The 14,910-nt window shown below is 37.4% G+C and overlaps 1 long non-coding RNA gene across 1 annotated transcript in view; it reads right to left on the bottom strand.

Moving 5' to 3' along the window:
- Positions 1-14,910, bottom strand: part of LOC123479710 (uncharacterized) — a 141,260-nt gene that overhangs the window by 89,004 nt on the left and 37,346 nt on the right. The window contains exons 2-3 of the long non-coding RNA XR_006655420.2: positions 12,926-13,038; positions 12,307-12,447 (exon numbers count right to left, since the gene is read on the bottom strand). This is a non-coding gene — a long non-coding RNA (uncharacterized lncRNA). The remainder of the gene's footprint in view (positions 1-12,306; positions 12,448-12,925; positions 13,039-14,910) is intronic.

Raw genomic sequence — 14,910 nt, 5'->3', positions numbered from 1 at the left:
CTTTTTCCTCTGTCACAGGTATTTGACATTTGTTTTGTTTTTCCTTATATTATCTTCTCTGTGCTTCAGTTTAAATCTTTTTGTCTTGACCCATCTTTTTGGTTAACTATTCCTGCTTTCTGGTATGTTTAATCTGCTGTTAAATCCATTTGTTGAGTTCATAATTGTGGATATTGTATTTTTTAATTCAATAACTTCCACTTGATCACTTGTATAGATTCTAATTCTCCAATAGCATTATTCATCTTCTGTTATATTTCTTAGAATGTACTACTTGTTATGCTAAAGTCATTTTCTGATAGTTTTAATATCTAACTCACCTGTGAGATTATTTATATTATCTGTGTTTTGTGGTTTTTTTAATTGTTTTTATCTTGGTTCTGGTTGTATATCCCTATTACTTGACAAAGCTTAGTAGCTTTGGATTAGTAGATTTTTATTAAATGCTAGACATTGTTTGTAACAATTGCAAAACCTTTGGATGCTGTCACCACCTTCCCATCAGTGTTCCTTCTTTCCTTTACTAGACAGAGTGAGGCTGAATTCTATTAATCCATCAGGGCACAGTTAAGGGTGGGTTGCTTTTAAGTAAAGCTCAGTCTCTCTGTGACTTGCCTTTGTTTCTAAGGTTTAGTGCCCCAGGCTTTTCAGCTGAGCAATTTTGTTCACCAGCTCCCTAAACCCTGACAGACCTAAAATCCAATGTCTGGGTTGTATGAAGCTGGAAAACTCTGATTTACATTTTAGATGTTTTCAGATTTAATTTGTTGTCTTCTATACAGTGCAGATTAATAATTTGGCAAATGCCTTAGGAACAAAATTGATCTATGTGTGAAAACCCTTAAGACTCTGATTTTGTCTACATAACCATTTTAGATTGCCAAAAGCCATGGTGTCCTGCCCTTCAGAGTGGCTCTCTGCCTGGGCAAAGCTCATCTCTCTCTTCTAAGCCTCTTGTTTATGCCCAGAGCCAGCAAATTCTGGCAACACTGCTTATAGATTGTTTGCTCACCACTGCACAGCTAATGCTTCTCTGGAGTCTTAGACTCTTTAGCCTAATTTCTTCACTGATGCCTTTGCATTCAAGATTTTTGCATTTTATCTGGCTTTTCTACTTATTATTGAAAAGATTGTTTATTTGCAGAAAACTAACCCATCTTACCTAGATGCAGAAGTCTCAAATCAATAGGCCCTTCCTTAAACAAGAGACTGATATAATAAAATGTCTACTTGGTACATGGATAAAAGGCAAAAAACTGGGAAAAATGGAACAGACCTTGGCAAATGTGGTAGTGCCGGAGATTGAAAGGAAAGTTGGAACTCTGAGAGCATTAGTTCTAATCTTTATAGTACCTCAAGATAGATGCTCTTGGCCTCACTTTACAGATTAATCAATAACAAGACTTAAACCTGTATTTTCTACCCCCAAAGCCTATGTATCTTCTATATGGTATAGTGAAACTCAGTGCAAAGTAGGTCTGCCATCACTAATGTCAGTTGTTTGATCTGTCAAATGAAAATAATAATATCTACTTTATAGAATTGTGATCAATGAGATAAATACATGTGAAAGCACCTTATTAACTACAAAGAGGTATATGTTCTAAAGGTAGTGGGGGCTTTGGTCGGGTAAGGTACACAAATATAGAATGACTTCATGAAGGGAGACATAGTTTATACACACAAATCCCTAGAAACCGAATGCGTGGCATGCCATGCAGGGCCACAGGGGGACAGCGGGGTTGGTCAGAAGGCAGAGGGAGCAAAGAAAAAATGTGGGCAAGAGCCTTGCTGTGGTTTCCGCATGAAGGAATTGTGAGGCAGGTTAAGCACATTCAGGATTGCCTACTTTGAAAAATTTCAGTGGGCTCTGGGGGATAGAAGCTGTCCATATTTGCCTGGTACCTGGCCCTAGTATGATTAGACCAGGTAGATAATGGGCCATAGCGTGAAAGTCCAGTAAGGGAGATGGTTGGGGGTACGGACTCTGGACAGGTTAATTTGCATATGAAAGACACACTCCCAGGTGAGTTGTTCCCTGTTTCCAGGAATTAGCTTACCCTGAGAGAGGCAATCACTCCAGAGTCAGTAAGGCTCTAAGAATCAAAATACAGAAACAAAAGACGTGATTAGTACAGTGGTGGTTATCTTTTTCAAGTACCCATATTCTGCCAACTCTGAGCTCATGAACAATAGTAAGATTCAAAATTTTGAAACCCTGCCTTGGCATCACTTTGGTTGCCTATGATGAGGTATAGATGCAGACGCCGCCCAGTTCTTCATGGAGACTCACTCCCATGGCTCAGAAAACAACAAAAAAAGGAATCTCTGTGTTGCCTTGAGTGAACCTTGTATTTATAATGGCATCAGTGATATTTAACTTACTAAATCAGTGCTGCTTATAAAATATAATGTCAACAGCAATAGTATTTCAATTAATAATTTAAAAATTCCAAATTTAGATATTTCCAAGCAGCTGTTGCTTGTTATATGAATGATTATTTTATAAGGAAATAAATCATACCAGAAGAATATTTTTAAAATATGCCACATTGTACAGATTATCTCCATTGTTTTTTTATTGAATTGTCTACCTCAACCATAAACACATTTGTCATTTGGGCAGTGTTCAACAGTATTCAAACTAACAAAGTAACTTCCTTCTTGAATATGAATGCTGTGGGAGCAGTTTTTTCAGGGTGGGAGCATGGTGGTTCCAGATCTATTAAAAAAATAAAAGTCCCCATGCCATACATCTTGTTTTCCTAAAAGCTGGGTAATTAAGCTAAACAATTTCAGAATCTTATAATAGTTAAAAACCAAAGTATATATCATAACAATCAACCCCAAGTTGTAAGCAATTTTATTCATTATTGGATTAATTTATTTTTTTCACTGAGTACAATGTGTTTCCATAATAAATAAAATAACCTATTTGACAGGGGGAGTATATAGAATAAACACTCATTAATCTTATATTTCCCAAATCCTCCCCTAAAATCTGTTTACTGGGGGAAAATATTTCCTGTCTATACGTTATGTTTCCTTCAAAGAAGGAAGTTCACATAGTAGAACTCCTCACCTCCTTCTGCTCTTTCCTTATTCCTCAGTCTGGTGGATGTTGGAGGTGACTATACTGATAGGTAAATTTAAAAATAACTTCTGGGGTCCTGGCCATTTCAGCTCAGGTGGTTGGGCATCATCCTGCAACCCTAAAATGAAAGGTCTCAGATTCAATTTCTAGTCAGGGCACAGGCCTGGGCTGTGGGTTCGTTCCCAGGTCGGGGCATGTGTGAAAGGCAACCAATCAATTTTTCTCTCTCACATTAATGTTTCTCTCCCTTTCCTTCTCCTTCCCTCCTCCTCTCTCAACCCTCTCTCCCTTCCTCTCTCTCTAAAAGCAGTGAAAAAATGTCTTCAGGAGAGAACTAAAAAAATAAATGAAAATAACATCTGGGTATTCTCAGCTCAACACTGCTCCTCCTCCCACTTGGTAGTAAGCCTGCTGGCACGGAGCAGAAGGCCCCTGCTCCTCCACGCTCCTCCCAGAGTTCCTTCTTGGCCAGCCAGGGTGACCCGAAACCTCACGTGCTAGAGGTCTACATACACATCTCATCATAGTGGTGTCACATGTACTACTTCTAAGTTTATTGATCAACTCAGCCCGGCCATTTTTGGTAACAAAGATGATATTTTGTCCTTCATCTTCAATCTCTTATCTTTCAATTTTTTATAATCTGGGCAGGAAAGGTATGACCTATTCACTGGGAGACCCCCATATTTGCAATCTATTTCCTCTGCATTGTAGAATGCACACATACTTCCATAATCTGTTTCTTTGGTGCCCTGCTATTTAAATATAAACAAACATCACAAGTTTGTTCCATTTTCTTTTCACTGATTATTAGTTAGCTTGAATAATGAACTAAGAATGCCTTTTTATAGCAGTAGTTTCCTATCAAGGGTCTTAGAAGACGTGGAGCCCTCCGGAGTTTTCAGATGTGCTTCAGAGACTGTAAGCTGAAGGGCTGGGAGGTGGGAATATTGGACAAAGTAAAGTAAGAAAATCAAGACTTTAAGAACCTCACTCAAGATTCGTAAAGAACAGTTCAACTTTGACTGTTTAATACACTGGGTTGCCGTAAGGGCCACACTCCCATGCATAAGGAAAATATTAGAGACCACTGCAAACCCCTAGTGAAATGCTTTTCACTTCCTTCCATCAGGCCTGTCCCTGAAACAGGCATGATGAAAATGGGTGCCACCTCATTTCCATACATCTATAACCAGTATTTGGGTGAAATCTTTCACAATATCCATCTCAGCCACTGTCAAGTTAGACACTTTATCTCTAGTTTATCCAAAACTTCTACTTTGCATGGGTCTCTTCACACCTGTTATGAGAATTAGCAATTGTCTCACTTTTCAGGCCCAGCACAAAGCTGGATGGCTCTTAGTTCTCATGGACAAGTTGGTGGGTTCCAGGAAGCAGGACTGAAGTTAAACGTGAAATGAATGCAACTGTTCTACATAAAAGAGGAAGAAGAATTTGATGTGTGAGGAAGGACTCACACATCAAACAGAGCAAGAGGAGAAAGAGCTGACGCAGGAAACAAACTTTGTGATGTACAATATGATTCTTTTTCTTAACTTCCAAAGTTATCGACAAGATCTGTGTGACTGGATGTTTGTGGACTCAGAAGAAGAAGAAGGTGGAGTGCTGCCTTGGATCTCCATGGCACAGAGAAGTGGCTATTAATGCAAAGGAAACTGAAACAATGAGTAGGGAATCTTGAGAGCCTGAGAAACCTCAGCAATTAGTCGAACTCATAGAAGGAGAACTGGGGACTTTGGACTTTCACAGGCCATCGGATTAGACAACTGAAGCCATATTTCTAGTTCCAGAGGCAAAGGGTGTCCTGAGCTCCAAGTGCCTGTCGCATTTAACAATTACAAGAGCTTCTCTAGGTGCCGGACCTAATGCATGATCACCACTCTTCATGCATCAGCTCATCTCATCTTCCCAACCCTGTGCAATAGGTGTTATTTTACAGATGATCCAAATAAGACATTAAGAGGTTACAGGATTTTCCCAGGACCAGACATTTCCCAAGTACTGAAGTAGGACTGGAAACCTGGCAGCTGTCTTCCAAATCCAATGATCTCACTCGTGAACTCTGAATGATAATATCTACTTTCCTAGACCACTGACAACATTATAGGAGATAGAGTTTCAGACTAGTTGAGGTCGTACGATGGATTAGAGAATCGTACATTTGAAAGTTATATAATGCCATTAACCAATGTCACCCCAATAAATTTAATTTAAGCAAAAGATAAGTTACAAGTGCGGAAAGTGAAGTCAGGAACGTTATTAACCAAGGAAAGCTATTAAGCGGCAGAACCAGGGTCAAACCTTGTGGCTGGTTTCACTTCTATTTCCCCTCTAACCATTTTGGCCCATCTGATCATCGAGCTTAGGTTCAGATTCTAGCTCTGCCCTTCACCTTCTATGCAATGTGAGCAAATTATACTGGATTCTTAGTTTTTTTTAATCAGCAATGTTATAATTATAACTGCTTCAAAGTGTAGTTCTAATGGAATATGAAACAATCCACATGAGAGCTGAAATGTATTACACAAATTTAAGATACATTTACTGCTGTTGTTTTGGGATGAAGGACGGTTCTTCCCATGATGCTTTCCCCTCACCCATTGCTCAGTATTTACAAAGGAGAGAAGGAAGAGATATGTCTTTTGAACAATGTTCATTTCCTCTCACGACTTTTGATTATTTATCCCTCTGAGTGATCCAGTCTCATTACATTCAGTCGTTCACTCTAAATGCTTGGCAGGCACCCAAACAATTATTTGTTCAACTCCATAATCTAAGTTTATTGTCTTAAATAAATCACACCTGACAAATAACCCATGCTTCAAAATGATCTTTAAAAGTGGATGGTACTGTGACATTATCAATTCCAAAAATCATGGATGATTTTAAGGCTTTAAACAAAACAACTTAAAAGCTTGGCATTTTAATTTATTGCTGTACTGCTTCCTGTAACTGTACTTTGATTGGTTTCCTCTACTTACCAAGCAGCAATAATTTTTTCATGTGAAATGTAATTTATGCTTTTAGAAGACAGCAGCTATGAGTCGTGTAGGCAGGAACAATGTAACTATAAAACCCTTATTGAAGATCTAATGCTTTGCTTCATTTAATTTTCACATTTTTAAAGTGCTAGTATTAGGTGCCACAAACATAAAAAGCTCAATGTATTTAATTTCCATAAAAAGATATTGGAAACTCATTTGTATCATTTTTGAAGCTCACTGAGGAGAGTGAAAAATAAATTTTCCAGTATATGTTATAAAAATGAAGGGAAAACAGATTAACAATGTGATCCTAATTGTCACAAATGCTGGTCCACAGAAGCCATGCTGGAAAGAGACAAAGTAATGAAATGATGTCTAATCGATATATTTGAATAATTAAGGTTAAAACCAATTAATAAGTATTCAGGGAACATTTATCATTTCAATCAAGGCAAAGTTATGTGTTTTAATGGAGGAAAATATTGGCATGAATATCCCAGAAGAGTATATCAACAAAACAATTTATATTCAATATGCAAGCACTTTTCTCTTTATTTGAATGTAAATTTTAGGGAAAACTCTGTTTTGTATATTCTTGATATTCCAAGTAAATAATATCCAGTTAAGGAAGATGTTTAAAACTGATGCAATTTGTCATTGTTTTTTGCAGCTCACTACTCAGCTTCCTCTTCTGTAATAGGACAGAGAAAGTGGTATGATTAATCCGAAGCACTAGCCTAAAACTACCCTGGTTTCTTCCCTAAACTGCTTGTCAAAGACTTCCTCAACTGGTCAGAAGAACTCAATATAAAACCAAGTATGTTAGTTAAAATGATTCTCCCTTTGATCTGTCCTCAAATAATCATCAACCTCACATCCAGAAAAAGGTAGAAATAAAGTAGATTAAGTAATAGAAATACACTGGAAACAAAATATGTAGATAGCTGGGAACAGAATACTTTATAACTAAGTATAACACATCCCACAGAAACACAGTGACAGTAACCAGACCTCTAGAACACAGTGACAGATACCATAGTACTCCCTCATGTAAGTTCCACTTTCTGTAGTTTCATTTACCTATGGTCAACCATGGTCTGAAAATATTAAGTAGAAAATTTCAGAATAAACAGTTCATAAGTTTTTAATCGCATGCTGTTCTGAGTACTGTGATGAAAGTCCGCACCATCCTGCCTTGTGCCCCCGGGATGTGAATCATCCTTTGCCTCCCATCCCTGCCCGTGAGTCGCCTAGTAGCCTTCTGGGTTATCAGATCAATTGTTAAGGTATCACAGTGCCTACATCCAAGTAACCTTTGTTTTATCTAATAATGTCTTCCAGACACAAGAGTAATGATGTGGGCGATTCATACATGCCAAAAAACATGTCACAAAATGCTTCCTTTACGTGAAAAGATGAGTAGAGTACAATGAGATTTTTGAGAGAACACATGCACATAACATTTTTTTCAGTATGTTGTTATGATTGTCTTATATTTTATTATTAGTTATTGTTGTTACTCTTTTACTGTGCTTAATTTATTAATTCAACTTGATCATAGGTATGTACGTATAGGAAAAACATAGCATATACAGGGTTTGGTGCTATCCACAGTTTTAGGCATCCAGTGGGGTCTTGAAATGTGTCCCCATGGATAAGGAGGAACGACTCTACAAAAATAGAGCCATTGAATTACTTAGTTAGAAACCTATCAACAATACTGTAGTTTTCTGTGGGATTCAGATTGTGATAAATTGTCTTGTAATTTATATTAATAGTAAAAAGTACAACTAAAAAAAGGTTTAAAAATGATTTTCTCCATCAATATTTGTGTCTAATAACTGAAGTACCAGATTGTTAACTGTTGACATCATAAAAATAGCAATTCAATATTATTTTTTAACACCATGTTAATTGTTTAACCTTTTTATACTCAATCACCTACAGGGATGCCTATATTTTAGGAGGAATAAATGCCTTTATTCCACAGAGGAATATTTCAGGTCATCCTTAAGAAGTCAGCCTTTAACTGATGACACAGTTATCTGGTATTTTGGGGACTGTTCACCCAGGAAATACATGTAATTGATACAAAAATATGGTTTTCTTCTTTAACAAAAAACTTAAAGTTATAGGGTCAGCAGAGTGCAAGTTCCTAAAGGCTTCGGCTAATTAAGCAATGTTCTGCTGCCCTGGAGCTATCTGGAAATTGCATTTAAAAGGTAACCCATGGATCAAATTGGCTAGGACTACACACAGACTCACACAGACACACATGCGGCGCGCACAAAAGCAGTAGATGCGTGCATGTAAACATGTGTAAAGTAGTCCTAGAATCCAGTAAACAGTGTTGTATTAATGTCAATTTCCTCATTCCGATATTACACCGCAGTGACATAAGATGTCACCATTTCAGAGAAGGTAGATGAAAGATGCATGGAACCCTGTGTACTATTTTTGCAATTATTCAAAAGTAAGAAGTTGTTTCAAAAAAAGTAACTTTGTAGATAATTATGCCTCAGTGAACTGATGCATTGCTATATGTAGAATGCAAGATCAGTACACAGAGAAAAAGATCTAAATAAAATTTTTTTAAAACAATGAGGCATTAATTTGTTGTCATTCCACCATGTTTTGATCTAATGCTTTCAAAAGAAAATCAGTTTAAGTTAGGATTAAGGTATTAATTATTGGTTTGTTGGTAAATATTTAACAGTCCATTCGTGAGTAGGAAGCCCCGATTTGTAGCATTTGCCATTTTTTTGTAGTGTAAATATTACACTATGGCCAAATTCAGACTATAAATTAATAACTGGCTCACAAAATTCCTGATAATTTAGCAATCAGCTCTCCTGTGAAACCTATTTCACCAAGAAGGAAAATGTGCCCTGAGACAGTATAAACCCTGTGGCCCCTTGACTTACTCCCACAGTGAGGGGCAGGCACCCCGGGACAAGGGTCAGAGTTGGGCCACTTTGACTCAAACCCCCCATGTCTAGATCTAAATCATTATCCTGCATGCCAGCTTCATCCATTCAATCCTCTTCTGTCCATTCACTTTATAATTAAACCAGGATTCAGCCAAGATCAGAAATATTTGATAAGCCAGGGAAGACATGCTGTTTAAAAATTCCTTTGTGGGGTTATTCCTAAATCAATGGTTTCCCCTCTACATCACATACCTGAATCATGCCAGGGACTGTAACCAATTTGCTTATCACTGATTTTAGAGAATCAAAACAAAACACCTTCTTATGTTAGTACACTGTGTATTCCAGTAATCACTCCTGCAAATGAATGATGACAGCTTCTTTGGAGGTTCTGTGCTCTTGACTAAAAATTCATTTTTCTCTTTGATAAAGCATGGGTCTTTGAGGGACAGGACAGCAATGGAGCAGTGGGAGAACAAAAGGATACTTAGCTAGGCGCCCAGATGCTTGTTCGTATCTGCAGATGGTGATTGATGCTGGTCATCAACTCAATCACAGCTGATTGGTCCAGTTTAAGTGCAATACAAAATATAATAACAGCTTAAAGTATAAGATAGTTCACAAAGTCTGATTTAACAGCACATTTTGAACAATGACTCTGAATTTTAAGATAATAAAATTCTAGGATAACTAAGGAGACAAAATTAATTTTAAATTACATGGAGTCCTGATTTCTTTTAGTTTTTCTAGACCACAATCTTTAGGCAAACTATGAATGCCCTTATTCCCTGAAAGCTAATCCCACTCATTGCTATTACCTGGCTAATAGTTGTGGAAGCACGCGAATTAAACTCCCCAAGTATGTGTGTTAACTTGGCTTAAGATCACTATGAAAGTTTTATGTTACACATTTATTAATTCAGTTCATCTTTTCCTATGACTTTCTACTAAATTAAAATAAAATTTACACCCATTTCCTTGGCCTACAAAATCACACATTCATTTTTTTCAGAATGTAGATAAAATTCAGTGAATAATAACTGACATTGTACTTTAATAAATAAAATGTAATGGGATAGGATGAGATGGGATGGGATGGGATGGGGTGGGATGGGATGGGATGGGATGGGATAGAATAGAATAGAATAGAATAGAATAGAATAGAATAGAATAGAGTAGAATAGCCATTTTTAAGTATTCTGTGGGAACCTGTCACCCAGGTTGCAATCTGTTATTTTTATACTAGTAACAATTAAAATAAATAAATTGAACTACCCTAATGGCCCTGCCTTCCTCTCTGTACTCATCTTTTATTTTGTTCTACTCATTTAATTCTTATTTTCTCAGTGTACTTCAGTTTGGATACCTTTTGATGAATAGTTTTTTTAATTTGTTCTACCTGTTTTCTGCTTTGCCTAATCTATTCTTAAATCCATCCAATAAATTCTTAATTTTATAAATTATAATTTTGGTTTGTAACATACAGATTTTTCTGTAGATTGCAATTCTCTTTCAAAATTCTCCAAAGATTTGTTCAGGTTTTTCCTATTGTCTTTAATGTACATTTAACAGCTATTTTTAAATACTTGTCTGCTAATTCCAAAGTTAAAATAATCTTCCATTCCTTTTTGTAATAAGTCATATTTTTCATTCTTTTTTATTCCTGGATTTTTTATTATGTGCAAGAAATTGTGAATAAAGGAATCATGGAGACTAAAGCTGATATTATTCCCCCCATACCCCTATCCTGAGAGGATTCGCTCTTAACTCTGTTGGGCAGATGGAGTGAGGAGCTGCTTGTCTCAATCCAAGGAGGAGCTGAGCTGCTGAGTGAGGACAGATTGGACCATCACATAAGCTCTCTTCACTTCTGGCCTTAGGCATCTTGAGCATGATGAGATCAGTCTTAGTTGAACTTCTCTGGACAAGGAGACTGAGAGATTTGACTCATCCCGTCTAGCCTTGTATCCAGCAACCTATCATGCTGCAGAACTAAGCAAATTTGACACAGAGAAAACCAGCCAAATTTTTAGGAATCCCTTAGACTCTAGTTCATAATGTCAGCCCACATGAAAATATCTGCTGGTTTTTCTTTCTCCCATTAGAGCCTGTATGCCTGCGACAAGCTCAATCCTCAGACCTGCACCCAGACCCTGCAAATTCCCCTAGGTATGCATATTTCAGCCCATCAAAAGAGTTCTTCAAGTGACTCTACTGAAAAGAATGGGCAAAGGATTTGAATACACATTTCCCTGAAATATGTATTCAAATGACCAATAGGCACATGAAAATATTCTCAACATCTATAGTTATTAGAGAAATGCAAATCAAAACCACATGCAATACTATTTCACACCACTAAGATGGCTATAATTTTTTCATAAATGAAAATAACAGGTGTTGCTGAAGATGTGGAGAAATTGGAACCCATGGCTAGTAGGAATATAAAACAATTTAGCTACTGTGGAAAACGTTTGATGGTTTCTCAAAAAATTAAGCAAGAATTACCAGCAATTCTACTCCTAGGTATCGAGCACGTCTACTCGAAGGAACTGAAAACATGTGCTCAAACAAATACATGTCCATGCAGGTTCATAGCAACGCTATTCACAATAGTCAAAACATGGAAATAGGCCAAACACCCATTAACTGATGAGTGGATAAACAAAGGTAGTATATGTGCACAAGGGAATACCACTCAGCCTTAAAGAACATCGGAATACTCACACATTCTGCAATGCAGGTGAACCTTGAAACAGTATGCTAAGTGAAGGAAGGCAAATGCAAAAGGACAAATATTACATAATTCCATTTATATGAAGTACCCAGAATAAGTAAATCTACAGGATAGAGCATAGAGTGGTTGTTTCCAAGAGCTGGAGAGAATAAAGGAATGAGGAGCAACTGCGTAACGGGCGTGGGATTTTCTTTGGAAATGCTAAAAATATTTCGGAATTAGATACAGGGGGTGGTTGCACCGCATTGCAAGTGTACGAAATGCCACTGAATTGTTCAAGTTTAAGTGTTTAATTTTATGTTTTGTGAACTTCACCTCAAAAAAAAAGTGCTTTCCCTTAAGAGGAGTTTAATTTATATACTCTTCCATGCTTCCATGATTCTAAAATATCTTTTGACAAGTGATTTAAAATTTTCTCCACTTCTTTCTACTTATTGCAGTAAAAAGATCATCCTAACAGAAGTACACTTCTACACATTACATTTTTACATGTTTTTAGTCATTTATTACTTTCTGAAATGATTTTCTTGATTTACTTACTTTCTTCTCGGTTATCGGCATGCAGTCATCCTCAGTCCCCACGTCCAAACTTCCCTTCAGACTCTCTACTGTCTCCTTCACTGATGAATCCATAAATCTAGCCCAGGGCCCAGGTCACAGCAGGTGCTGGACAAATTATTCCTGAGTACATGAAAATGTTTTCAGGAGAAACAGTATAGTTCTTCTCTTTTAATACTAGTGCACATAAAACTTCCATCCCTCTGTGTCCCTGAGTTAAATGATAAGTCTGTGGTTGCTGGGCATGGGAATTATATTTCTATTGTCTCTAAAGCAAAATCAGTGGGTAGGAATGGAGAATAATTTTTCCAAGACTATGGCACAAAACTGGTCATAAAGGTAGATTCATTCACACCAAAGATTTGCACATACACACACATGCAAACTGAAAAGCTATCAAATGCACTGCAGAGGAACCATTTGCTATTGCAATACTAGAGTGTTGCAAGATCCGTGCAACCTGGGAGGCTTCATAAAAAGGATTGCTCTGGTGGCTAGACCTCAACATGGAGCGGCATAAATTAAAGCAGTCAGATCAGGTACCATCTTGTGAAGCGAAGCAGTTCTTGAGATCAGACAGTGATAGAACATATTTGCTTACCTGATCTCCACCGACTGGCCAAGGTCTGAAGTGCCAAAACAAGCCCATCCCAATCGATGAACCTGGTTTCAGGAGTGGCTTTCAAGGGCTTCTCAGCTGTCCTTTCCATCAAACTGCAACATGAAAACAACACCAAAGATATTCAGCCAGCCTTCTTCAGTAAATGTTGTTGCCAAATTTAGCTCTCACTTCAAGTGGGTGGGCTCTTAGGCTTCCAACCAACCTTGACAATTTTGGAATTTATGTAAGAAGTTTCATTGACTTGGTAGGAAATCAGACTTAACATTTCTAAATAAATAGGACCTAGCAGATGACAACATGGCTAATGAGTTTTCTCAGAAATCAAATAGCTGTCTTGGAAAATGGACACTACTTGCATGGATTAAAATCACCCTTGAAAAATTGTCTGCAATAAAAAATATCAAAAATCAAGTTCCTTATGTTTATTCATTTCTATAACTTATAGATCCAATGAAAGCTTAAAAAGGAAGCTAAGAATTTGAAATTGTATGAATTGTACCTTCTAAGATTTGATTTCTGTCGCTTGTACCACATAATTTTGTCCTTCTTCTCTTATGCTTTTAGGTATATGTTTTACTATTCCCCATGTCAAAATCATTTGTTTCCGGTTTATTACATCACAAATATCTAGCCACACATTGAGAACAGTCTGTAAGTAGACTTCATGTGGCTACTTCAATCAGTAACTATTGTTTTAGAACATGCCTTACATGTAGCATTTTATATGTGAAATACCTACAGGGGATCAAGTGAAAGTGCACATTAGAGCACGCCAATAATATGTTTACCTCGCCACCCCAATATCACTCGTTTCTCTGGAGAGTAGTAATTCTAGGAAAAACTAGGATTTTGCAACACAGATAACACACATGATAATTATATCGGTTTCATTTCAGTGAGACTAAGTTTAATTTCTGTATAAGCTATGGGTCTGACATTGAATAAGTCCTTAGAGTCTGAACATTAATAATAACAATTATTATTATTTAGCATGTTTTTCCCCCTCTTCTCGAGAAAACCACATTTAATTGCTTCCTAAAATGAACTTAAATTCTTGGCATTAACATAGCTCATTTTTCAAAATAAAAAAAGTAATTTTCCTAGCACCCATGTGACAGTTTACCTCTCACTCCCATTTTTGCCTGGCAATTCTCACTATATTAGAAAAAGAGGCATTGATTTTATCTATAGCTTCAAAACGTGTGTTTGTAAAGTCCTGCAACTTAACCCCCATTGGCATAACTTCCTCATTTTATTTATGAGTTGTCTCTGCGTGTATATGCATTTAGAAAAACTGATTCCAAACTTTGAATATTTGCCGCTCATAGAAATAGGTAAGAGAATTATCCATCTCACCCTTTACAGGACATTAGGTCTCTGACTAAGGATACCTACACAGACCTAGTGCATAACCTCAGACTGACATCAGCTCCCAATTACAGCTGTGGCAGTTTCTCTGACATCTAGGGGCACTTAGAGAACAATGCCCAGGTGAGGCATTTTCACTTCAGGTTCTGCCTTAGGTGAGCAGATGCCAGGGCAGATGTTGGTGAGTACACACCATCCACCCATCAGGCCACCAAGAGGCCACTGGGACAGAAGGAACAACCATTTTAGCCAACAACATGGCATGGGTGAGGTAGGCTCACTGATCCAGGCCAGAAATTTTCTCAGTTGAACCTGGTGGTTGGTAAACGCCAATGTGCCTCTCTTGTAAAAAGCAAACTCACTTTCTCGGTGCTGAGGGCAATAGGTGCTGAAAACTACAGAGCACATCCCCTGAGCTTTCCAGTCTCCCGGCTTCAATGACACAAAATCTGCTGGAAATCACTGCCTTTTAAACACATGCTGGTTTTCTTTGTGTCTTTAGTTCAGCTATGGGGACAGTGTCCTTCTTAGTTCAATTTATTTTTAATGAGGTTGATCCACAAGTAACTCTTGTTCTTTCTTCAAAGACCGAACTT

This window comes from Desmodus rotundus, chromosome 1 (genome assembly GCF_022682495.2).
Source record: "Desmodus rotundus isolate HL8 chromosome 1, HLdesRot8A.1, whole genome shotgun sequence".
Classification (NCBI taxonomy): domain Eukaryota; kingdom Metazoa; phylum Chordata; class Mammalia; order Chiroptera; family Phyllostomidae; genus Desmodus; species Desmodus rotundus.
Note: the sequence above shows the minus strand (reverse complement) of the source record. Positions and strands in the feature narration are given on the sequence as shown.